The sequence below is a fragment of the Oncorhynchus mykiss genome, chromosome 20, assembly GCF_013265735.2.
Source record: "Oncorhynchus mykiss isolate Arlee chromosome 20, USDA_OmykA_1.1, whole genome shotgun sequence".
NCBI lineage: Eukaryota > Metazoa > Chordata > Actinopteri > Salmoniformes > Salmonidae > Oncorhynchus > Oncorhynchus mykiss.
This window is the reverse complement of record NC_048584.1, coordinates 5381420-5398750: the sequence shown is the minus strand read 5'-3', so window position 1 is coordinate 5398750 and position 17331 is coordinate 5381420. Positions and strand designations below refer to the sequence as shown.

General features: G+C 44.5%; 1 protein-coding gene across 2 annotated transcripts in view; it reads left to right on the top strand.

The window, feature by feature from the left end:
- Positions 1-5649: 5649 nt before the first annotated feature.
- Positions 5650-17331, top strand: part of LOC110498837 (retinoic acid receptor alpha) — a 164180-nt gene continuing 152498 nt past the window's right edge. For both annotated transcript variants that reach the window (XM_021575487.2, XM_036955628.1), the window contains exon 1: positions 5650-5815. The gene's annotated coding sequence lies outside the window, so the exon portion shown is untranslated. The remainder of the gene's footprint in view (positions 5816-17331) is intronic.

Sequence of the window (17331 nt, the reverse complement as noted above, 5' to 3'; positions counted from 1 at the left end):
TGGCCCATTCTACAACTAGGCTGCTCTGATTTAGGCCATAGGGACTCGTGACTCGACCACTGGTGACTCAAGCACAGGGGACTTGGGACTCGGACTCTAGGTTTAGGCTCCGATTCAGTGATTTAGTCGAGTCACTGTGTTTAAATCATGACAGGATCTGTACAAACCCCGTACACACATTTCCATCTTAGCACTATATACCATAATTATCTTTTACTCTTTTGTTTGCATTGGCTGGAAACACAGCCCACATACAGCACTTATACTTCAAACCATAATTATTTCATATTTCACTCAAACAGAAAACCCCTCAAAGTCCTTACTCTCCGTTCAAAAATACATGTTTTTTTTAGGGCCGGCACAGTTAGCAATTAGATTTTAGCGGATATGGATCGCGGGACGTCTCTAATGGGAAGCTTTTACAGGACGCGTGGCTATTGATAGGCCGATCCATAAAGTTGGCTGTACAGTGGGGCAGAAGGTGCCTTGCTCTGGCGGACGATGCATAAATTGTCAGAGATACTACAGTAAGTGGTGGGCCCCATGATGGAGGAGAGAATGAGGAGAAATTAAGAGGAGAGGAGAACAAGAGGGAGGGGAGGGGGGAACGTAGAGGGAGGAAAGTAGAGTAGAAGAACAAGGGATGAGAGTAGACAAAACGGCAGAGTAGAAAGGAGTGTTCGAGCGATGGAAAGAAGAGAAGGGGAGAAGAATGGTGTAGTAGCAGTGAAAGTTGGGGGATTCAGGGATATGTATGAGAGAGAAGACTTGAGTGGAGGAAAACGTCTCGAGGTTGTGGTCGGATAGATCCTTTTTGTTTCCGTGTTTGCGGAGCTCACCGTGAACAATACAAAGCAGTGAGGAGGAAGATGAGCGCTCCTCCTTGTCCCTGTCCCACATTCAGCAGTGCTGTGCCTGTCTAAATGAGAAGGCCTTCCTTTAATGGGCTTGCCTGGGGCTCTCTCTCTCCTGCTCCACAGCGCCCCACTGGGTCTGCACTATTAACACTGACACACAGTGAGAGAAGGCAATAACACAGCCCAAATGACCTCACACACACACACAGCCAAGATTATGATCAATTCCTCTGCTGATTAGTTAGCCTAGCTAAGGAGGGAGATGGGTGCACAGGCTGGTTTGCATAAATTGGGGTGCAAATTATATGGAAAATAATTAATCTTCATATACTGCCCGACAGGTACTTCTTCAAATGGGGGCTTCCCTTTTTAGTTTATTCATTTGACCATTTTTTTAAAAACAAGTCACAACTTGAAAAAGACGTACACGAGGAAAAGTCTGGGACCTATTTCCATTGTGGTCCTCTTGTTGACAAGATGGCTTGGCAAGATCGGCAACACGGTTGTACACAGAATGGCAGCGAAAGATCTATTAAAAACAAAAGATTAACCTCCCTCAATAGATGAGTTGCTGTTGAAGGGATGGGCAGTAGGGGGCACTCATCCCCATTGAACAATGACACTAAACACCTGGGACCGTATAAGCTGATCTAGGATCAGTTGTTTTTTTTTTGTTTTTTTAAATCATAATGAATAAGATTATATAGACGGGCAATCTTATCCTAGATCAGCACTCCTGCCATGACACTTTTTGATGATGGTCCCATGGACCATCTCCACAGCTCTTGCAGCATGAAGAACCCCTATTATCCAATAGCCTCTACATTAAAGAGGAAGTCCTCTACAGTGGAGGGAAGCTGAGCCCCTTATTATCCCCAGATGATATTAAATAAGGAAAGGACCATAACCCAGCCCAAATTAGGCTCTAGTAGGCTAGGCTAATAGAAAAGGTTGTCGTTAATTGTGCCTTTGGATGGGATCCTCTCCCCCAACGCTGCTCCTAAGGCTCCCAGCTGCGCTGGGGCAGCTGGATAACTGGCTGCTGAAAGGCTCCTCGAGCCAGAGTGAAGAGACACAAAAACGGGTGTTGAATTGAAAGGCCTCAGCTAGCTCGGCGGTGCTTGCTAGTGCGATAAATGTACTGCGGACGAGCCAATGTCCTCTGGCACGGCGCCCCGCCGAGGAGTTTGTCGAGTCAACGAGGACCACCTGGGCCGCGCGGTGATTACCTGCAGCGCAGAGGAGCAAAAAAAAGTGTTCGACTCGTCAAAGTTTACTGAGGTATTGTTGAACCCAATTTGGAGGTTTGGCTGAGGATACATATTTACTGTAAGAGACCCAAGGATCAATGTTGTCATTGTTCCCCTGGTGGTGTGGGCAGTATCAATTGGAATTAACCATCTGCAAAATCAACAACAACAAAAAATTCACCTATCTGATCTTCATTGGGCTCTTTGGCCTGTTTTGACACTTTAATTCGGTGTAGTGTTGCTTGTTATTTGGACTAGTTGGGTTAATTAAGTGTGTGTATTTCTCTGTTTGTCGTATTCTCTGTGTGGTCAATAGTGGCCTTAAGGATCAAGGTCACTATATGAAGACTGGACGGGGAGTTGGGTACATGGCCCTTTTGTGTGTCCGTTCCCTCCGCAGGGAGTATCATGGATGGATGACTGCATGCTGGCTGGAATAGCAATAGCGCTAATCTCATTTGGTGATAGAAATTCGTGTGTGTCTGGGGAGGGGGTGTATCTGACCAGAGGCAGGCTCGCATGAGGGGCCTTCGCAGTCCACCACCCAGGTCTTTTTCTGGTGGGCATTTGTCCAGTGTGTTTGCTTTACTGTCCCTCTGCCCACTGCCTATCCCCTCCCCTTCCTCTCTCACTGCCTAGCCCCCTCCCCTTCCTCTCTCACTGCCTATCCCCTCCCCTTCCTCTCTCACTGCCTATCCCCTCCCCTTCCTCTCTCACTGCCTAGGCCCCCTCCCCTTCCTCTCTCACTGCCTAGGCCCCCTCACCTTCCTCTCTCACTGCCTAGGCCCCCTCCCCTTCCTCTCTCACTGCCTAGCCCCCTCCCCTTCCTCTCTCACTGCCTAGCCCCCTCCCCTTCCTCTCTCACTGCCTAGGCCCCCTCACCTTCCTCTCTCACTGCCTAGGCCCCCTCCCCTTCCTCTCTCACTGCCTAGGCCCCCTCCCCTTCCTCTCTCACTGCCTAGGCCCCCTCACCTTCCTCTCTCACTGCCTAGGCCCCCTCACCTTCCTCTCTCACTGCCTAGGCCCCCTCCCCTTCCTCTCTCACTGCCTAGCCCCCTCCCCTTCCTCTCTCACTGCCTAGGCCCCCTCCCCTTCCTCTCTCACTGCCTAGGCCCCCTCCCCTTCCTCTCTCACTGCCTAGGCCCCCTCCCCTTCCTCTCTCACTGCCTAGGCCCCCTCCCCTTCCTCTCTCACTGCCTAGGCCCCCTCCCCTTCCTCTCTCACTGCCTAGGCCCCCTCCCCTTCCTCTCTCACTGCCTAGGCCCCCTCCCCTTAATCTTCTACTTTCTTTCTTTCTCTATCCCTCTCTCCATATCCCTTTTTCGACCCGGTGCACCCTGAAGTCAAGTGTCCTCATTGTTCCCCAGTGAATCTCTCTAGCTGAAGAGGGCCTTGCTCTGCTCCTTGGCATTTGGGCCTCTAATTGAGCTGGCATCATTTGAATAGTCCATAAACCCCAGCTTCAAGAGTCCCTCCATTGTTTCCCACCAAATGACTGTGTGTGAGAAAAGGGAGTTATCTGATTCGATCGTTGGATGATTAGGCCGCTGCAGCCTCAAAGAAACAAATCGTAAAACAACAATTACTTTAACGTTCTTTCTCTCTCCAAATCCTGCACTGCCAGGTTACATAAATCATATCTAGCCTGAGCCTTCATTATGCTTTGTTGTGTTTGCGTCAATAACCAGTGAATGCATAACTAGCCTATAAGAATGCATAGCTAGTCAATAAGAATGCATAACTAGCCTATAAGAATGCATAACTAGCCTATAAGAATGCATAACTAGCCTATAAGAATGCATAGCTAGCCTATAAGAATGCATAGCTAGGCAATAAGAATGCATAACTAGCCTATAAGAATGCATAGCTAGGCAATAAGAATGCATAGCTAGGCAATAAGAATGCATAGCTAGGCAATAAGAATGCATAGCTAGTCAATAAGAATGCATTCCCAGAGCCAAAGGTTGCAATAAAGCAATATCTACAGTGTTTTAACAGCTGACTCAGTTCTCAGCTAACAAACAAACAAAACCCTCTAACTGATAACATTGAACAAATCACTCTCCAGTTCTGACACGTTCTACTGGGCTACTAGTCCGTCTTCATTTGAGATGCAGTAGGAACGTTACCTTTGCTCTGTCTGTAGGGCTGATCGGAGTTAGCTGTAGCACATGCATCGCGCTTTAAATCTTTCAAAGCGGTTGCTTTTTCAAAAGCCTTCTGGTTGCAAACAAAAAATGACCCAAAGCATGCACCCCTAGAGGCAGGAGCAACCAGCTCAGGGGGGAGGGGGGAAAAGACTGACATCTGAAACAGTGGAAGCTCTCACAGGCACACATTGGCAAACGCACTCCATTTTTCTCAATTACCTCACCCATATGTGCTCAGTGTACACACGCACACCCCTCCTGCTCTGTGTGTGTCTTTGTTCTGCGTCAGGCTCTTCTTGGCATGTTAATCATAATGGGTCTCATTATCCAGCTCGGTCAGTGGGACCTGTCTGTCTGGGGGATATGATAGCTGCATATGATAGCCATGATGGCCTACCCTTTCTTTATCACACACACACACATCAGTCGACTTGCACACTCGCACAGACACACCGGTCAATCACTCTGTACACACACTCGTATACCCATATGTTTGCCTGTCACACACACACACACACACACACACAGAGAGAGACAAACTGTAGTAAGATACATTTACTCACACACACACTCGTATACATTCTTGTGCCAGACACGCTCAGTCAGGCAGGCCCTTCTCGCCAGGCACATTGAACATTAGTAGCTCAGCTTGCCTTCAGACTGGAGGGAAGGACTGCAGGGGAGAGATGAAACATTGAACTTATCCTGTTTTCCCACCCATCACCATTTCCCCTCTTTCACTTCATCCCATATCTGTCACTTGTTTGGAGGACAGGCTTGTCCCCTGAGGTACAATACATGGGGGACTGAATCTCCTCTCCCTGTATTAAAGAATGCTTTTACAACATGGCTGAAGCCATGACTCCACGGTCATAACCATTAGTACCAAACAGAAGAAAATGGACTAAAACAGGGAATGACAACCTGAACTTGTACAAAATAAACACTTGTTTCCCTAATGAATACAACCCATATGTAGTTGCACACAACAAAACCCTTTCATTGACTGGTAATGCATTGTCGGTCTCTCAACCTGCGTTCCACTCCGATCTATGAATTTAAAGCACTGCCTCCTAACATTGTTACAGTAGCCACATTTGTCAGTGTGAGTGACCATTAGGAAACCCAGTTAAATGTAGTATAGTGAGTGAGGAAGCTGTAATGTGTTCCCGTCATGACTGACCCTCCCAGCTGAGCCAGTCCCAATTGGCTGTCATTTGTGTGTGTGTGGGGGGGGGGGGCTAAAAAGGCTCCCAGACTGATACAGCTAATAAACTTAATTTGAGCTAATGGTATTTTCCTTTTCTCCCACTTTGTCCCACTCTTTCTGTCCCTCTCTCGGTCTCTTGCTTTTGCTTCTTGCTTCTCTTCCTCTATCCCTCATTTAGATTTTTGATTTCTCCTTCTCTCCTGTCTCTCTCGCTCTTCCCTTTTTTCTCTCTGATAGAGGAGGGATATCGATGCCGCCTGCCATCCAGCATCCACCCGGAAGCGTAGTTGGCCGGTGAGCAGACCACTCCATCAGGCTGAGCACTGCCATTAGAGGAGGAGAGCACCGGTAGGATCACGCACTCTCGCTCACTACTACAGCCTACTGTATTATTCCTTCTCCACTGCACTGTGTCCGAATGGTAGACCGAGCTACTCCCTATGTAAAGTTCACTTGTGCTTAGTTTTTGATTGCTATGTGTATGTGTGGACATACTTACTCCTTCCCTATAATTTATGTGGTAGTGGGCTTTCACACGCTCATTGGAGTGTGTGTAAATGCACAGCTGTGTGTTAATTTGGAGAGGAAGTTGTGCTATCGCTGTGGAGTGTTTGAGGTGGAAAATGGCACAGGTACATTTCCCTGTAAATGTCTGGTCTTTGTTTGAAATGTAAACTCTGTGGCGAGGCTTGTTTTTTTTCCTCTCCTGCTGATTGCGTGTGATGCAGCTTGTGCTGGAAAATGGTATGCGGTGGGGTTGTCGCGATACCAGTATACTCAAAGGTATCGTGGCAAGGAAACCAAACATGAAGCGGACAGAATTTCCTGAGGGAAAACGGTCCTTATGTTGGAAACAAAACATGAAGCGGACTAAATTTCCTGAGGGAAAACGGTCCTTATGTTGGAAACAAACAGCCTTGTGTTGTCACCCAGAATCACCTTTTATTTTCCAAGCTATAGCACATTTTTCAGACAGTATTTTTCTTTTTAAAGGACTATAGAGTTTAGTCTGCTTTTTGTTTTGCCTTTTTGCCAAGGAAAGTCAGGTAGTGTAGTATCGCAGTAGTGTATTGTGACAACCCTACGCAGGTAGATTTCATTTTCGACATCCTTTGGGTGTTTCGTCAAAGTGTAAACTCTTTAACAGGACCTGAGTGTATCACCATCGACGCTATAAGATCTGTATTACAAAATACCAGTACATCCCATTTCGGCTTCCCCTTAATTTGAATCACTTCCCCATGTGCCACAAGTAGGGGCCCGTTTAGGATCAGCTTAGACCACTAGAACAAGCATTTACAGCCTAAAATGAAGATGATCAGAAGCATCTACCACAGAATTCAGTCGTGGTTGACATATCTCCTCTTCAATTAAACTCACATCACATAGTAATTGCGGTTACAGAGAAATGTCTTTATTTTCTTCTCGTGAGCAAATCAGTCCTGGCTCCGACCCCTAGATCTTGCCCCCCTCCTGTTGATGAGGCCCGAAAGCTTTGAATTGTGAAAGACTCTTCTGACTTGAGTATTTTGTGTTATCCCTTTTCCTTCCGAATACCGTTCCACACGGGTTTTCCTCGGCCCATTTTGATTTTGTCGAGACCGACTCCACGCGAGGAAAAACAAGGTCCTATATTTCTCTGAGCTGGAAGGGGGGTAGGAGAGGGTAAAGCCGAAATCTCATGGGCATGAATTATAGATCACTGTTTCTTTTCGGACACGTTTAAAGTGCAAGTGTCCTACCGTTGCCCGTGTGGGACTACAAGAGTTCGATGAAATCCATAGGAAAAAACGTCTGATGTATGAGCTTGCCAGTCCCTCCACCTACAGGGCTCTGTGTCTGCCAGTGGTAACCCACCCAGACGTGTCTGTATTATTTAATAATGCAGCAATAACAATAAATCCTACAGGCTAATCACCCTCGGCTCTCGCCTCCAAACCTGAGCGACGCAACATTACCCAGCGCTCCCTTCAATTAGGCCATTCATCATGCGTCTTATCTGGGCGTGGGTTTGATTGAGGGAGGGGGGGGTTGATGGTAATGGAATTGGGGGGGGGGGGGGGTTTAGAAGTGCTCTATATATAGGTACTTGAGGGAGAGTTGCAAGCAAGTCTGAACCAGATCTACAGGAGTCTATAAATCAAACCAGATGATGGGCCTCCCTCCTGCTACTCTGATTTGCTCAGTCTGAGCCGGCAGATTTCTCTTCCCCCTACCTGCCTGTTAGGTATGGCGGTATGGGCTGGCTGACAGACTAGGCCTCCCTCTTTCTCTCTCCCCCTGAAACAGATTTGTCTGGGGCCCCTGTCTAATATCCAGCCGCGCCGGGTGTTGTGAGACGGGTGACAAATTTTAATAACCAACTCGGAGGTGTAATTTAAGGGCCTGTGAGGAAGATTAGACTGATTTATGTGGGCCAGCCATAATGGCAGCACAGATATGGCTCCTTGCCTAAATTGGTGGTAATGAAAGTCTTGTGCAAATGGAGGGCGGGAAAAGGCGTCCTTTCCCAGTCGCTGCCTGTCGATCTCTCTTTCTTCCCTTTTTCGGCCCTCTTTTTTTCCCATTTAGTTTGAGATCAATCTTCGCTCTCCCTCACCTACTCCGTTCCTGACTAGAGTATATCTCTCCCTCTCTCTTTATAAATCTCCCTCTTTCAGTATTATATCAGTCTCTGTGTGGAGATGTGGGGGTCTGGGGCAGATGGTGTGGGGGCAGGGCCATCAGGACAGATTAATCCATAACCACAGACCGATGGGCTGATGGCTGTGCTCCCTCTCGTTCTTTCACTCCCACCATCTCTCCCCTCCCTCTCTGGAATCATTTTCAGCTTGGCTGTAGCCCCGACCGTCCTGCTTGAGGGAGAGGGAGGGACCCAGGGAAAATAGCGTCGTCTCCACCGCCTCTCAATACAACTGAACACATGGCTCCCAGACCTAGCACTTCGGTCTTTTCTCACTTCCTCCCACACATGCACTTCTTATATACAACTTATACAAATGTTTTTAAGCAGCACTGTTGGGCCCCCTCACCCCTCTTCACCACTGAGTTATGCACAGATCTATGATTAATCAGTGAATTAGTATTTTCTCTTGAGGTGGTAGTGTGGCTCACAGTCCTGGTAGGGAAAAAGGAGGATTCCATTTAGATAATGATCATTTTAATCAGGTAATAAGACCCCCCCCCCCCCCCCCCCCCCCAGAACTGCCTCAATACATCGTGACGTGGACTCTAAAAAGTGTTGAAGCGTTCTACAGGGATGCTGGCCCATGTTGACTCCAATGCTTCCCACAGTTGTGTCAAGTTGACTGGATGTCCTTTGGGTGGTGGACCATTCTTGATACACACGGAGAACTGTCACGTGTGGAAAACCCAGCAGCATCCTCTGAATGGTACACATACACAATCCATGTCCCATTTATCTCCAGGCTTAAAAATCCTTCTTTAACCCCCACTCCTCCCCTTCATTTACACTGATTCAAGTTGGTTTAACAAGTGACATCAATAAGGGATCATAGCTTTCACCTGGTCAGTCTATGTCATGGAAACAGCGTGTTTTGTATGCTCAGTGTATAGAAAGGTAGTTGTCTTTCCTACAAAGAACTCTGGAGTACAGAGGGAACAAATAGGCAGTGTATGTGTGTGTGTGTATATATATATATATATATATATATATATATATATATACATATACACATACATATACACATACACATACACATACATATACACATACACATACACATACACATACACATACACATACACATACACATACACATCACATCACATAATGCTCCAGGGATCTGCCCACTCTCCTCCTGCACCCTGCCCTCAAGACTGGGGCCCCCTATGAAGACAATTTCCTAACTCAAGACATTGCACAACGGCCATATCCTTCTGCAATATCCTGAGCAAATATGACCAACAATACAGTTAATATCACACTACAGTAGTTTCCAAGCACCACCCAATCAATGAACAGTGTTTGGCGCTGCCGAGAATAAAAAATATTTTCAGGCAACAGTGTAAATAGTATGACAATAACAAACACTAATAATTGCTCGCCCGGACAGCGGGCGACACGGCCTCGTAAATGAGTGGCGACTGCCTGTGAAGTTGATCTTGGCAGCTGGAGAGCTGTTGATTACTCTGGCAAGTTTGTGGCTGGCTCCTGACACACTGTGCACGCACACACACACACACACTGCTTGCTCAGTATTCTGAAATGGCACTTAAATGCATTTTGGGCAAAGATCATACCACCAATTCAGCTTCCTCCAAGGCCCACTCTGAGCAGAGCTGTTCTGGCTTTGACGCTATGTTCTTAGCGGTCCCACAAGCTCGGATGGAATGGAGAAATGTCCTGGGGAGCGTTGTTTAGAATTGAAGAACTTTATTGACCATGCATTGAAACTAAAACCTTTTTTTTCCCCCTCCTTCAATTTCTTTTATCCTACCTTTTTGGCTCTGGTGAGGATATGTATCATAAAATATGGAGTGAAAGATGCATTGGACTATATATTACTAGAGGTATGTGCATCTAATGGACACTAGTGAAGGATGGATTCCTCACTTACTATGGATGTTTTTTTTTTGCTTCCTCAGCCTTACTATACATTATATTGGTGAATGTTCCCCCGGCGTCGGGTGGGGGGAGCCTCAGCCAAGGCGCTAATGGGGAATTGCTCGCTGGTGTCAAAAGTGTTCAAAATGACATTGGGGGTCAACCTGTTTACCTCCCTGAAAACGCTTGTCTGGAAGTTGTGCGTTATCGTCTTCATCTGACATCTTTGCGCCAACACAATGCATGTATGAGAGTAGTTTTGTCCGTAGGTTGCTAACAATGGCCCTACCAAACCCCCAAAAGTAAGGGGAAGAAATGGAACTCAGCAGTAGTGATTGCAAACAATGTTCTGGTCACTCATTCTCAAATAGGAGCCCTTTTAAAAGCTTTGCATTATAATGGTTGTGTGTAAGGACACTCTGTGTGAGGTAGCAGGCCTCATGATCTGATCTGAGAGCGAGACACTATCACACACACTTTTATTCAGGACATGAAATCTAAGCCCATGTTGTCTTTGCCTACCCCCCACACTGACAATTCTTATTCGTTATGGCAGAATACATTGTCTTCCCCGATTTTTCAGATCCCTCTCAAATGTTACATTTGGATCTTTTTTCCCCGCTTCCTTCCTGTCTGCGCCACATAGAAATGAGGTCAGTACTGTATTTGATCACCATCACGCTTTGTACCTTTTTTTTCCTCTTCATCTCAGGCAGCCGTCCAAACGGTTTTATTTTAGGAATGATTCTTTGTTTTACTGTTCTCTCTGCCTCATTTTTCCTGCTTTCTCTCGCTCTTTTCTCCTCTCTCGCTCTTTTCTGTCTTTGCTCTCGCTCACTCTGTCATTGTCCTGTCCATATGCCATGAGAAATGACTGGAAACTTATGTGCCCATGCTTGCCTATTCATTTGATGTCTGTTGTACTCTACTCACAAGCACTACAAAACAACCCACTAAGGTTGTGTTCTTCATCTCTGTCTATATTGGTAAATACCTTTTCGTCCATGTTTAGTAGGCTTACGTCGTCATAGGAAGACCAGATGAAATAGCACGTGTAATTTCAGTGCTGTTTTATAGGCTAGTTCATTTAACTTTGCACTCCATAGAGGAAAATCATTCAACTATAGAGTCAAGTGATTTTTCCTGATCACTTATCTTTTAACGCCGATGTTAAAACTTCTTAGGGATCAAATCCCGTTAACGGGATCGATTTGACAACATCCGGTGACATGTCAGAGCGCCAAATTAAGTTGTTAGAAATATTGAACTTTCATACAATCACAAGTGCAATACACCAAATGTAAAGCTTTTTGTTAATCCAGCCACCATGTCAGATTTCAAAAAGGCTTTACGGCGAAGGCAAACCATGCTATTATCTGAGGACAGCGCCCCATTAAACAAACACAGACAATCATATTTCATACCCGCCAGGCGCGACGCGACACAAAGCTCAGAAATAATGATATAATTCATGCCTTACCTTTTGAAGATCTTCTGTTGGCACTCCAATATGTCCCATAAACATCACAAATGGTCCTTTTGTTCGGTAAATTCCGTTGGTTATATCTCCAATGTCCATTTTATTTGGCGCGTTTGATCCAGAAAAACACCGGTTCCAACTCGCCCGACATGACTACACATTATCGAATATATTACCTGTAATCTTGGTCTAAACATTTCAAACCGCTTTCCTAATCCAACTTAAGACTGGATAAACTGCGTTCAATAGCGGATAAAAACAGAGCTTTCAGGTCTCGCGCCCCAACCACAACAGAACACTTGGCTATCCACCCAGATAGGAAATGGCTACTTCATTACACAAAGGGGAAAACATCAACCAATTTCTAAAGACTGTTGACATCCAGTGGAAGCGATCGGAACTGCAAGCAAGTGCCTTAGAAATCTTGATCCACATAGAAAACCCATTGAAAACACTGTCACCTCAGACATCATTCAAACAGTTTTAGAAACTTCAGTGTTTTCTATCCAAATCTACTAAAAATATGCTTATCCTAGCTTCTGGGCCTGAGTAGCAGGCAGTTTACTTTGGGCACACTTTTCATCCGGACGTGAAAATACCACCCCCGCCTAGAGAGGTTAACCATGGTTTGGAAACAAAATAATTTTCCAATTTCATTCTGAACAAAACCATTTTTTTTCTCGTTTCGTTCAAATGTTCCGACCCAGCAAAACTGCTTCGAACTCCCCCAAAAAGCAGCTGTTTATACCGTTCCTTTTGAAACATCTGAAACTTTTTATTTTTTAATTTTAGTTTGAAAATTAAATTACTTCACCAATCAGTGCAGATGGAGCAGATTGCAATGAAGCGTGCATTGGACATGCATACATGCATTGGACAGACAAGTGTAGGGTGTGAGATGTGACTGAAATTTTGTGGATGGGGAGAGAGGGTGGAGGAGGCTTGGCTTGAGGCGCTGGCCATCTTGTGATGACATTCATTATCTGAATTAGGCCCACATAATTATACCTACGAATTTACTTTGAATATATTTGAACTTCAGAGTGTTGGCTCAATGTAGGACCAAAACTAGCTAGCTAACAAGCTTGTGTGTTTGCAGAATGGCACCAGAATTACAATAAACACGTCTTACCTTTTTTGTAGTCCATTCATTCAATGTGAAATGTGAAACTATATTGTCCTTAACTAGCATTGAAAAAGTTAATCCATTCTTCTCAAATTAAAAATATTTCTCCCTATTCTGAATCACGCTTGTAACGACAGTAATAGACTATGGTGGGGAGGGGCAGGTAGTCTATCTATGCACACATAGTGATAAACATATTCGGCTGTCAGGCAGACACCGGAATAAGTTTGAGTGACTGAGGGCTTTGAATAGGCACATTGTGTTTTTTGTGTGAAAAGCCATTATAATCCCGGAATGTAAAATAACGTTAAACTCTTTCCCATGCTTTTAAAATGATGGTTCTGTTCTGGAACAGTATAGTTCACTTTTGTTCCCGGTTTTGATTCTGTTCTATTCCTTGAACCTGTTCCAACCCCTGCTGTTAACCAATTTTTTTGCACCGAATGTTTCTAACTTGTGTAGTTTTAGTCTTCTAGATGGCCTCGCTTACAATAACACACATGGTCATCAGAGCAGGTGAGTGATGCTTTACTCCTAGATGGTCACTTCCCTTCATCCTGTTGTGGGAGGAACTGATATTCCACTCCCAGATGAGATGAAGAGCTCCAGGCTGCAGATTGGAGCCATCTGATATCTGAGAAGTTGCAAGCTCTCTGATGGAGTGCTGTAATCCTAGTACAGTTGGTGGTGGCTGTGCTGAGTGGAGAAAGGAGGAGGATCGGTGTGTCACCCTCACTTCATTCCTCTCTGATGGAGTGCTCTAATCCTAGTACAGTTGGTGGTGGCTGTGCTGAGTGGAGAAAGGAAGAGGATCGGTGTGTCACCTTCATTCCTCTCTGATGGAGTGCTGTAATCCTAGTACAGTTGGTGGTGGCTGTGCTGAGTGGAGAAAGGAGGAGGATCGGTGTGTCACCCTCACTTCATTCCTCTGAGTGGAGGAAGAGGGACACGCATGCAGAATCGCACAGCAGACCGACATGCATGCTGACACACACACACACACACGGTAAAGGAGAGGAGACACGAGGCTAATACAATCTCCTGGCTCGGTTGAAGGTTTATGCTAGAAAAGACCAGCTACAATATCCGCTATTAGAGGTCCTGAGATGGAGCGATATCTGTGACCTGAACCTTTTTAGTTGTAGGTGTCGCATATCTTCGTTGAGAACTGGATCTGTTTTTCTGCTGGACTTGTTTGCCTTCGTTTAGGAGATCAGTAGTAATTTCAGGTCATGTAGCAGCTTAATATTGGGGATTTAATTTAGCTGGTTTTCTTTGTAACGGTGTAGTAGCATGTGTCTGTATGTCTGTATGCCTGTCTGCTACAGTGGGTACTGGGTACCCGTTTGGCTGCTGTCCCTTTTGATTGGCTTCTCAGGGACTGAAATCTTTCCCTCTACCTGTCAGCCTATTTCTCTTTTGTATTCTTCCCCCTTTCCTCTTTGATGGGGCTGTCTTAGCTTCTGAATAACTCTGAGCAATGTGTGCGTGAAAGCTTGAAGAAAGTCTTCCCAAATCTTTCTCCCAATACCCCTCCATTCCTCTTTTTTCGATGTCTGCCTCCCTCAGTCCTTTGCTTCTTTCTCTCTCTGTCTCGCTCTCTGTCGCTCTCTCTCTCGCTCTCTGTGTGAGAGGCTCAGTGTGACTGTGAGCAGTCCTTTGCTTCTTTCTATCTCTCTGTCTCGCTCTCTGTCGCTCTGTCTCTCTCGCTCTCTGTGTGAGAGAGGCTCAGTGTGACTGTGAGCGCAGTGGAGAGTGGAAACTGTTAACAAGGCTCCCCGGTGTGTGGGACCTCTTCGTGTGTGTGCAACTGTAGATGGTGATTTCTTCTATTGTTCTGATTCCCTGAGGTTTCAAGACATGTCAGACCTCATACAGTTCGATAGAAACAACAAAGAATTGGACAACAATATAAAGTGCATTTTGCGTCAATATTTTACACAACTGCTTCATTCAGTACAGTAGAAGGCGTATAATTATTGTGTATGGAACACACAGGAGGTTGGTGGCACCTTAATTAAGGAGGACGGGCTCGTGGTAATAGCTGGAGCGGAATAGGTGGAATGGTATCCATTTGTTCCGTTCAAGTCCTTTATATGAGCCGTCCTCCCCTCAGCAGCCTCCACTGATGTAACACTTCTATCCAGCAAGCTCCTCATTGTGGTATTGTCTTACTGTATGCCATCATGGAGGCTTGTCCTTTAATGTTGTATACAGGGATACTTCTGCATTGAAATCCTTGAGTGGGCTGTCTTTTTTTTTCTTTTTTTTTGCGGGTCGCATATGTCCAAACAGTAATTAATACATTTTCAGTAAATCATTTTCGGGATGGAATTCCACTTTCAGTGTGAACATAAATGAGTAAAATCAGATAAAGTATGTAGAAAGGATATTGGACTGATATATTTTTTTATAATGTAATATTTGAGAATTAATGTTCACCAAAATAATGAATTTAGCAGTATATATTTTATGTTTGCGCAAAATGTTATGTTTGAGAAACAAAAAGCACAGCGTTAGCCATGGCAAAATGCATAGAATTGCAGGGACTTGGCTTTAAAACTGCAAAATGTTCTCTTAGTTCCATGGCAGAATATGTAGAATCGCAGGAAATCTGCTTTAAAACTGACTGTGTGGCTGTGAGCATGCGCCTGTGTGTGTCTAACAACCATCACCAATCATGTTGCTTGCAAGCCCTGAGGAGGAAAAAAAAAAAAAAAAGCCTCCCCTCTTCGATATGAAGAGCGATGATGTTGTTGACTCACTGTCTCCAAGATATATCAATCAATCAATTCACCAATCAATAGTCATCTAGTAAGCCCCCGAGGGCCGAGGAAAAGGCTCATAGAACCAGTCCAATCAGTTACTTTTCACCTCTTAGCTGCACAGGCTAAAGATGTGGCCAACTGGAAGGCGGATCCCCTCAGCGCTCACGCACATGGACGTATCTGGGTTGGGCTTAATTCAGAATTTAATTAAGAATTTCTAATTTAATTTCAATTATTGAATTTGAATTTAAGAAGTGAACAGGATACAGAATTGCAATTTGAATGAATGGGAATGGAATTTAATTTGGTGGAATAGAAGAGGACTTTAATTAATTTAATCTTAGGTGTAGTCGATACAAATGTACATCAAACATGTCGTTATATACATACAGTGGGTTCCAAAATGATTGACACACTTGATAAAGGTGAGCAAAAATTACTATAAAATAAACAAATTACTGTGCTATATTGTATGCTCAAAAGTATTATTTCATACTAATACAATTGTTCAGAGAAAGCGATTTGTAATAAAAAAAGATCTCAAAAGGTAAGGGCTCAATTATTGACACCGCTAAAAACGCATAAGCAGAAAATAACCCCATACCTACTGTACCCTAACCCTAACCCTAACCCTAACCCTAACCCTCCTGTAAAATATGGTGGTGGCTCTTTGATGTTATGTGGCTATTTAGCTTCCACTGGTCCTGAGGCCCTTAAGGTCAATGGAATCATGAACTTTGCACAGTACCAGGATATTTTAACCTAAAACCTGGATGCCTCTGCCAGGAGGCTGAAACTTGGCCACAAGTGGCTCTTCCAGCAAGACAATAACCCCAGGCACACGGGCAAAATCCAGAAATGATTAATTGGCCTCAAAATCAACATTTTGCAATGGCAATCTGTCTCCTGTAGTTTGAATTGAAGAGGGGCAGTCCATCAGTGCAGATGAAGGATCTGGAAGGAGGAAGGGTCAAGAATCCCTTCCAATGTGTTCTCCAACTCCTAAAACATTGTAGAAAAAGGCTCAGTGCTGTTTTCTTCGCAAGGTTAAGGTATTGAAAACAGGCGTGTCAATCATTTTTGACCCCTACCTCTGAGGGACAAAAAATATTTTTTTCTGACCAATTAGATTAATATAATAAATGATTTATCACTTTTTATTTATTTTTTTAGCATACACTATAGGTCAGTTTTTTTTAACCCCCTAAGGTGGATGTTCGCACCCGGCTGAAATCTAATTAGCATAATAAACAAATCCCCATTTAAAATGTACGTTTAATCTAGTGATATCTTTTTGTTGCATTTGTAGCATTTTTTGTTGTATCAATCCACCACACCCGCTTGTGTCACACTGAAACATCTGCAGTGAAAGGAAATAGAGCTAGAGTGGTGTTTGTCAGACCATGAGACATCCCAAAAATCGGTCTTCTCACAAAATCGTCTGTAGCGTCCGAGAAGTTTGGCCTACAAACTATTATGACCCCTCTGTGGAAAGGTGAGACTCTCACAAACACGTACACTACCGTTCAAAAGTGTGGGGTCACTTAGAAATGTCCTTGTTTTTGAAATGTATATATATATTTTGTTAAATAACATCAAACTGATCAGAAGTACAGTGTAGACATCGTTAATGTTGTAACTGACTATTGTAGCTGGAAACAACGGATTTTTAATGGAATATCTGCATAGGCGTACAGAGGCCCATTATCAGCAACCATCACTACTGTGTTCCAATGGGACGTTGTGTTAGCTAATCCGTTTATCATTTTAAAGGCTAAATCAAATCAAATGTTATTTGTCACATACACATGGTTAGCAGATGTTAATGTGAGTGTAGCGAAATGCTTGTGCTTCTAGTTCCGACAATGCAGTAATAACCAACAAGTAATCTAACTAACAATTCCAAAACTACTGTCTTATACA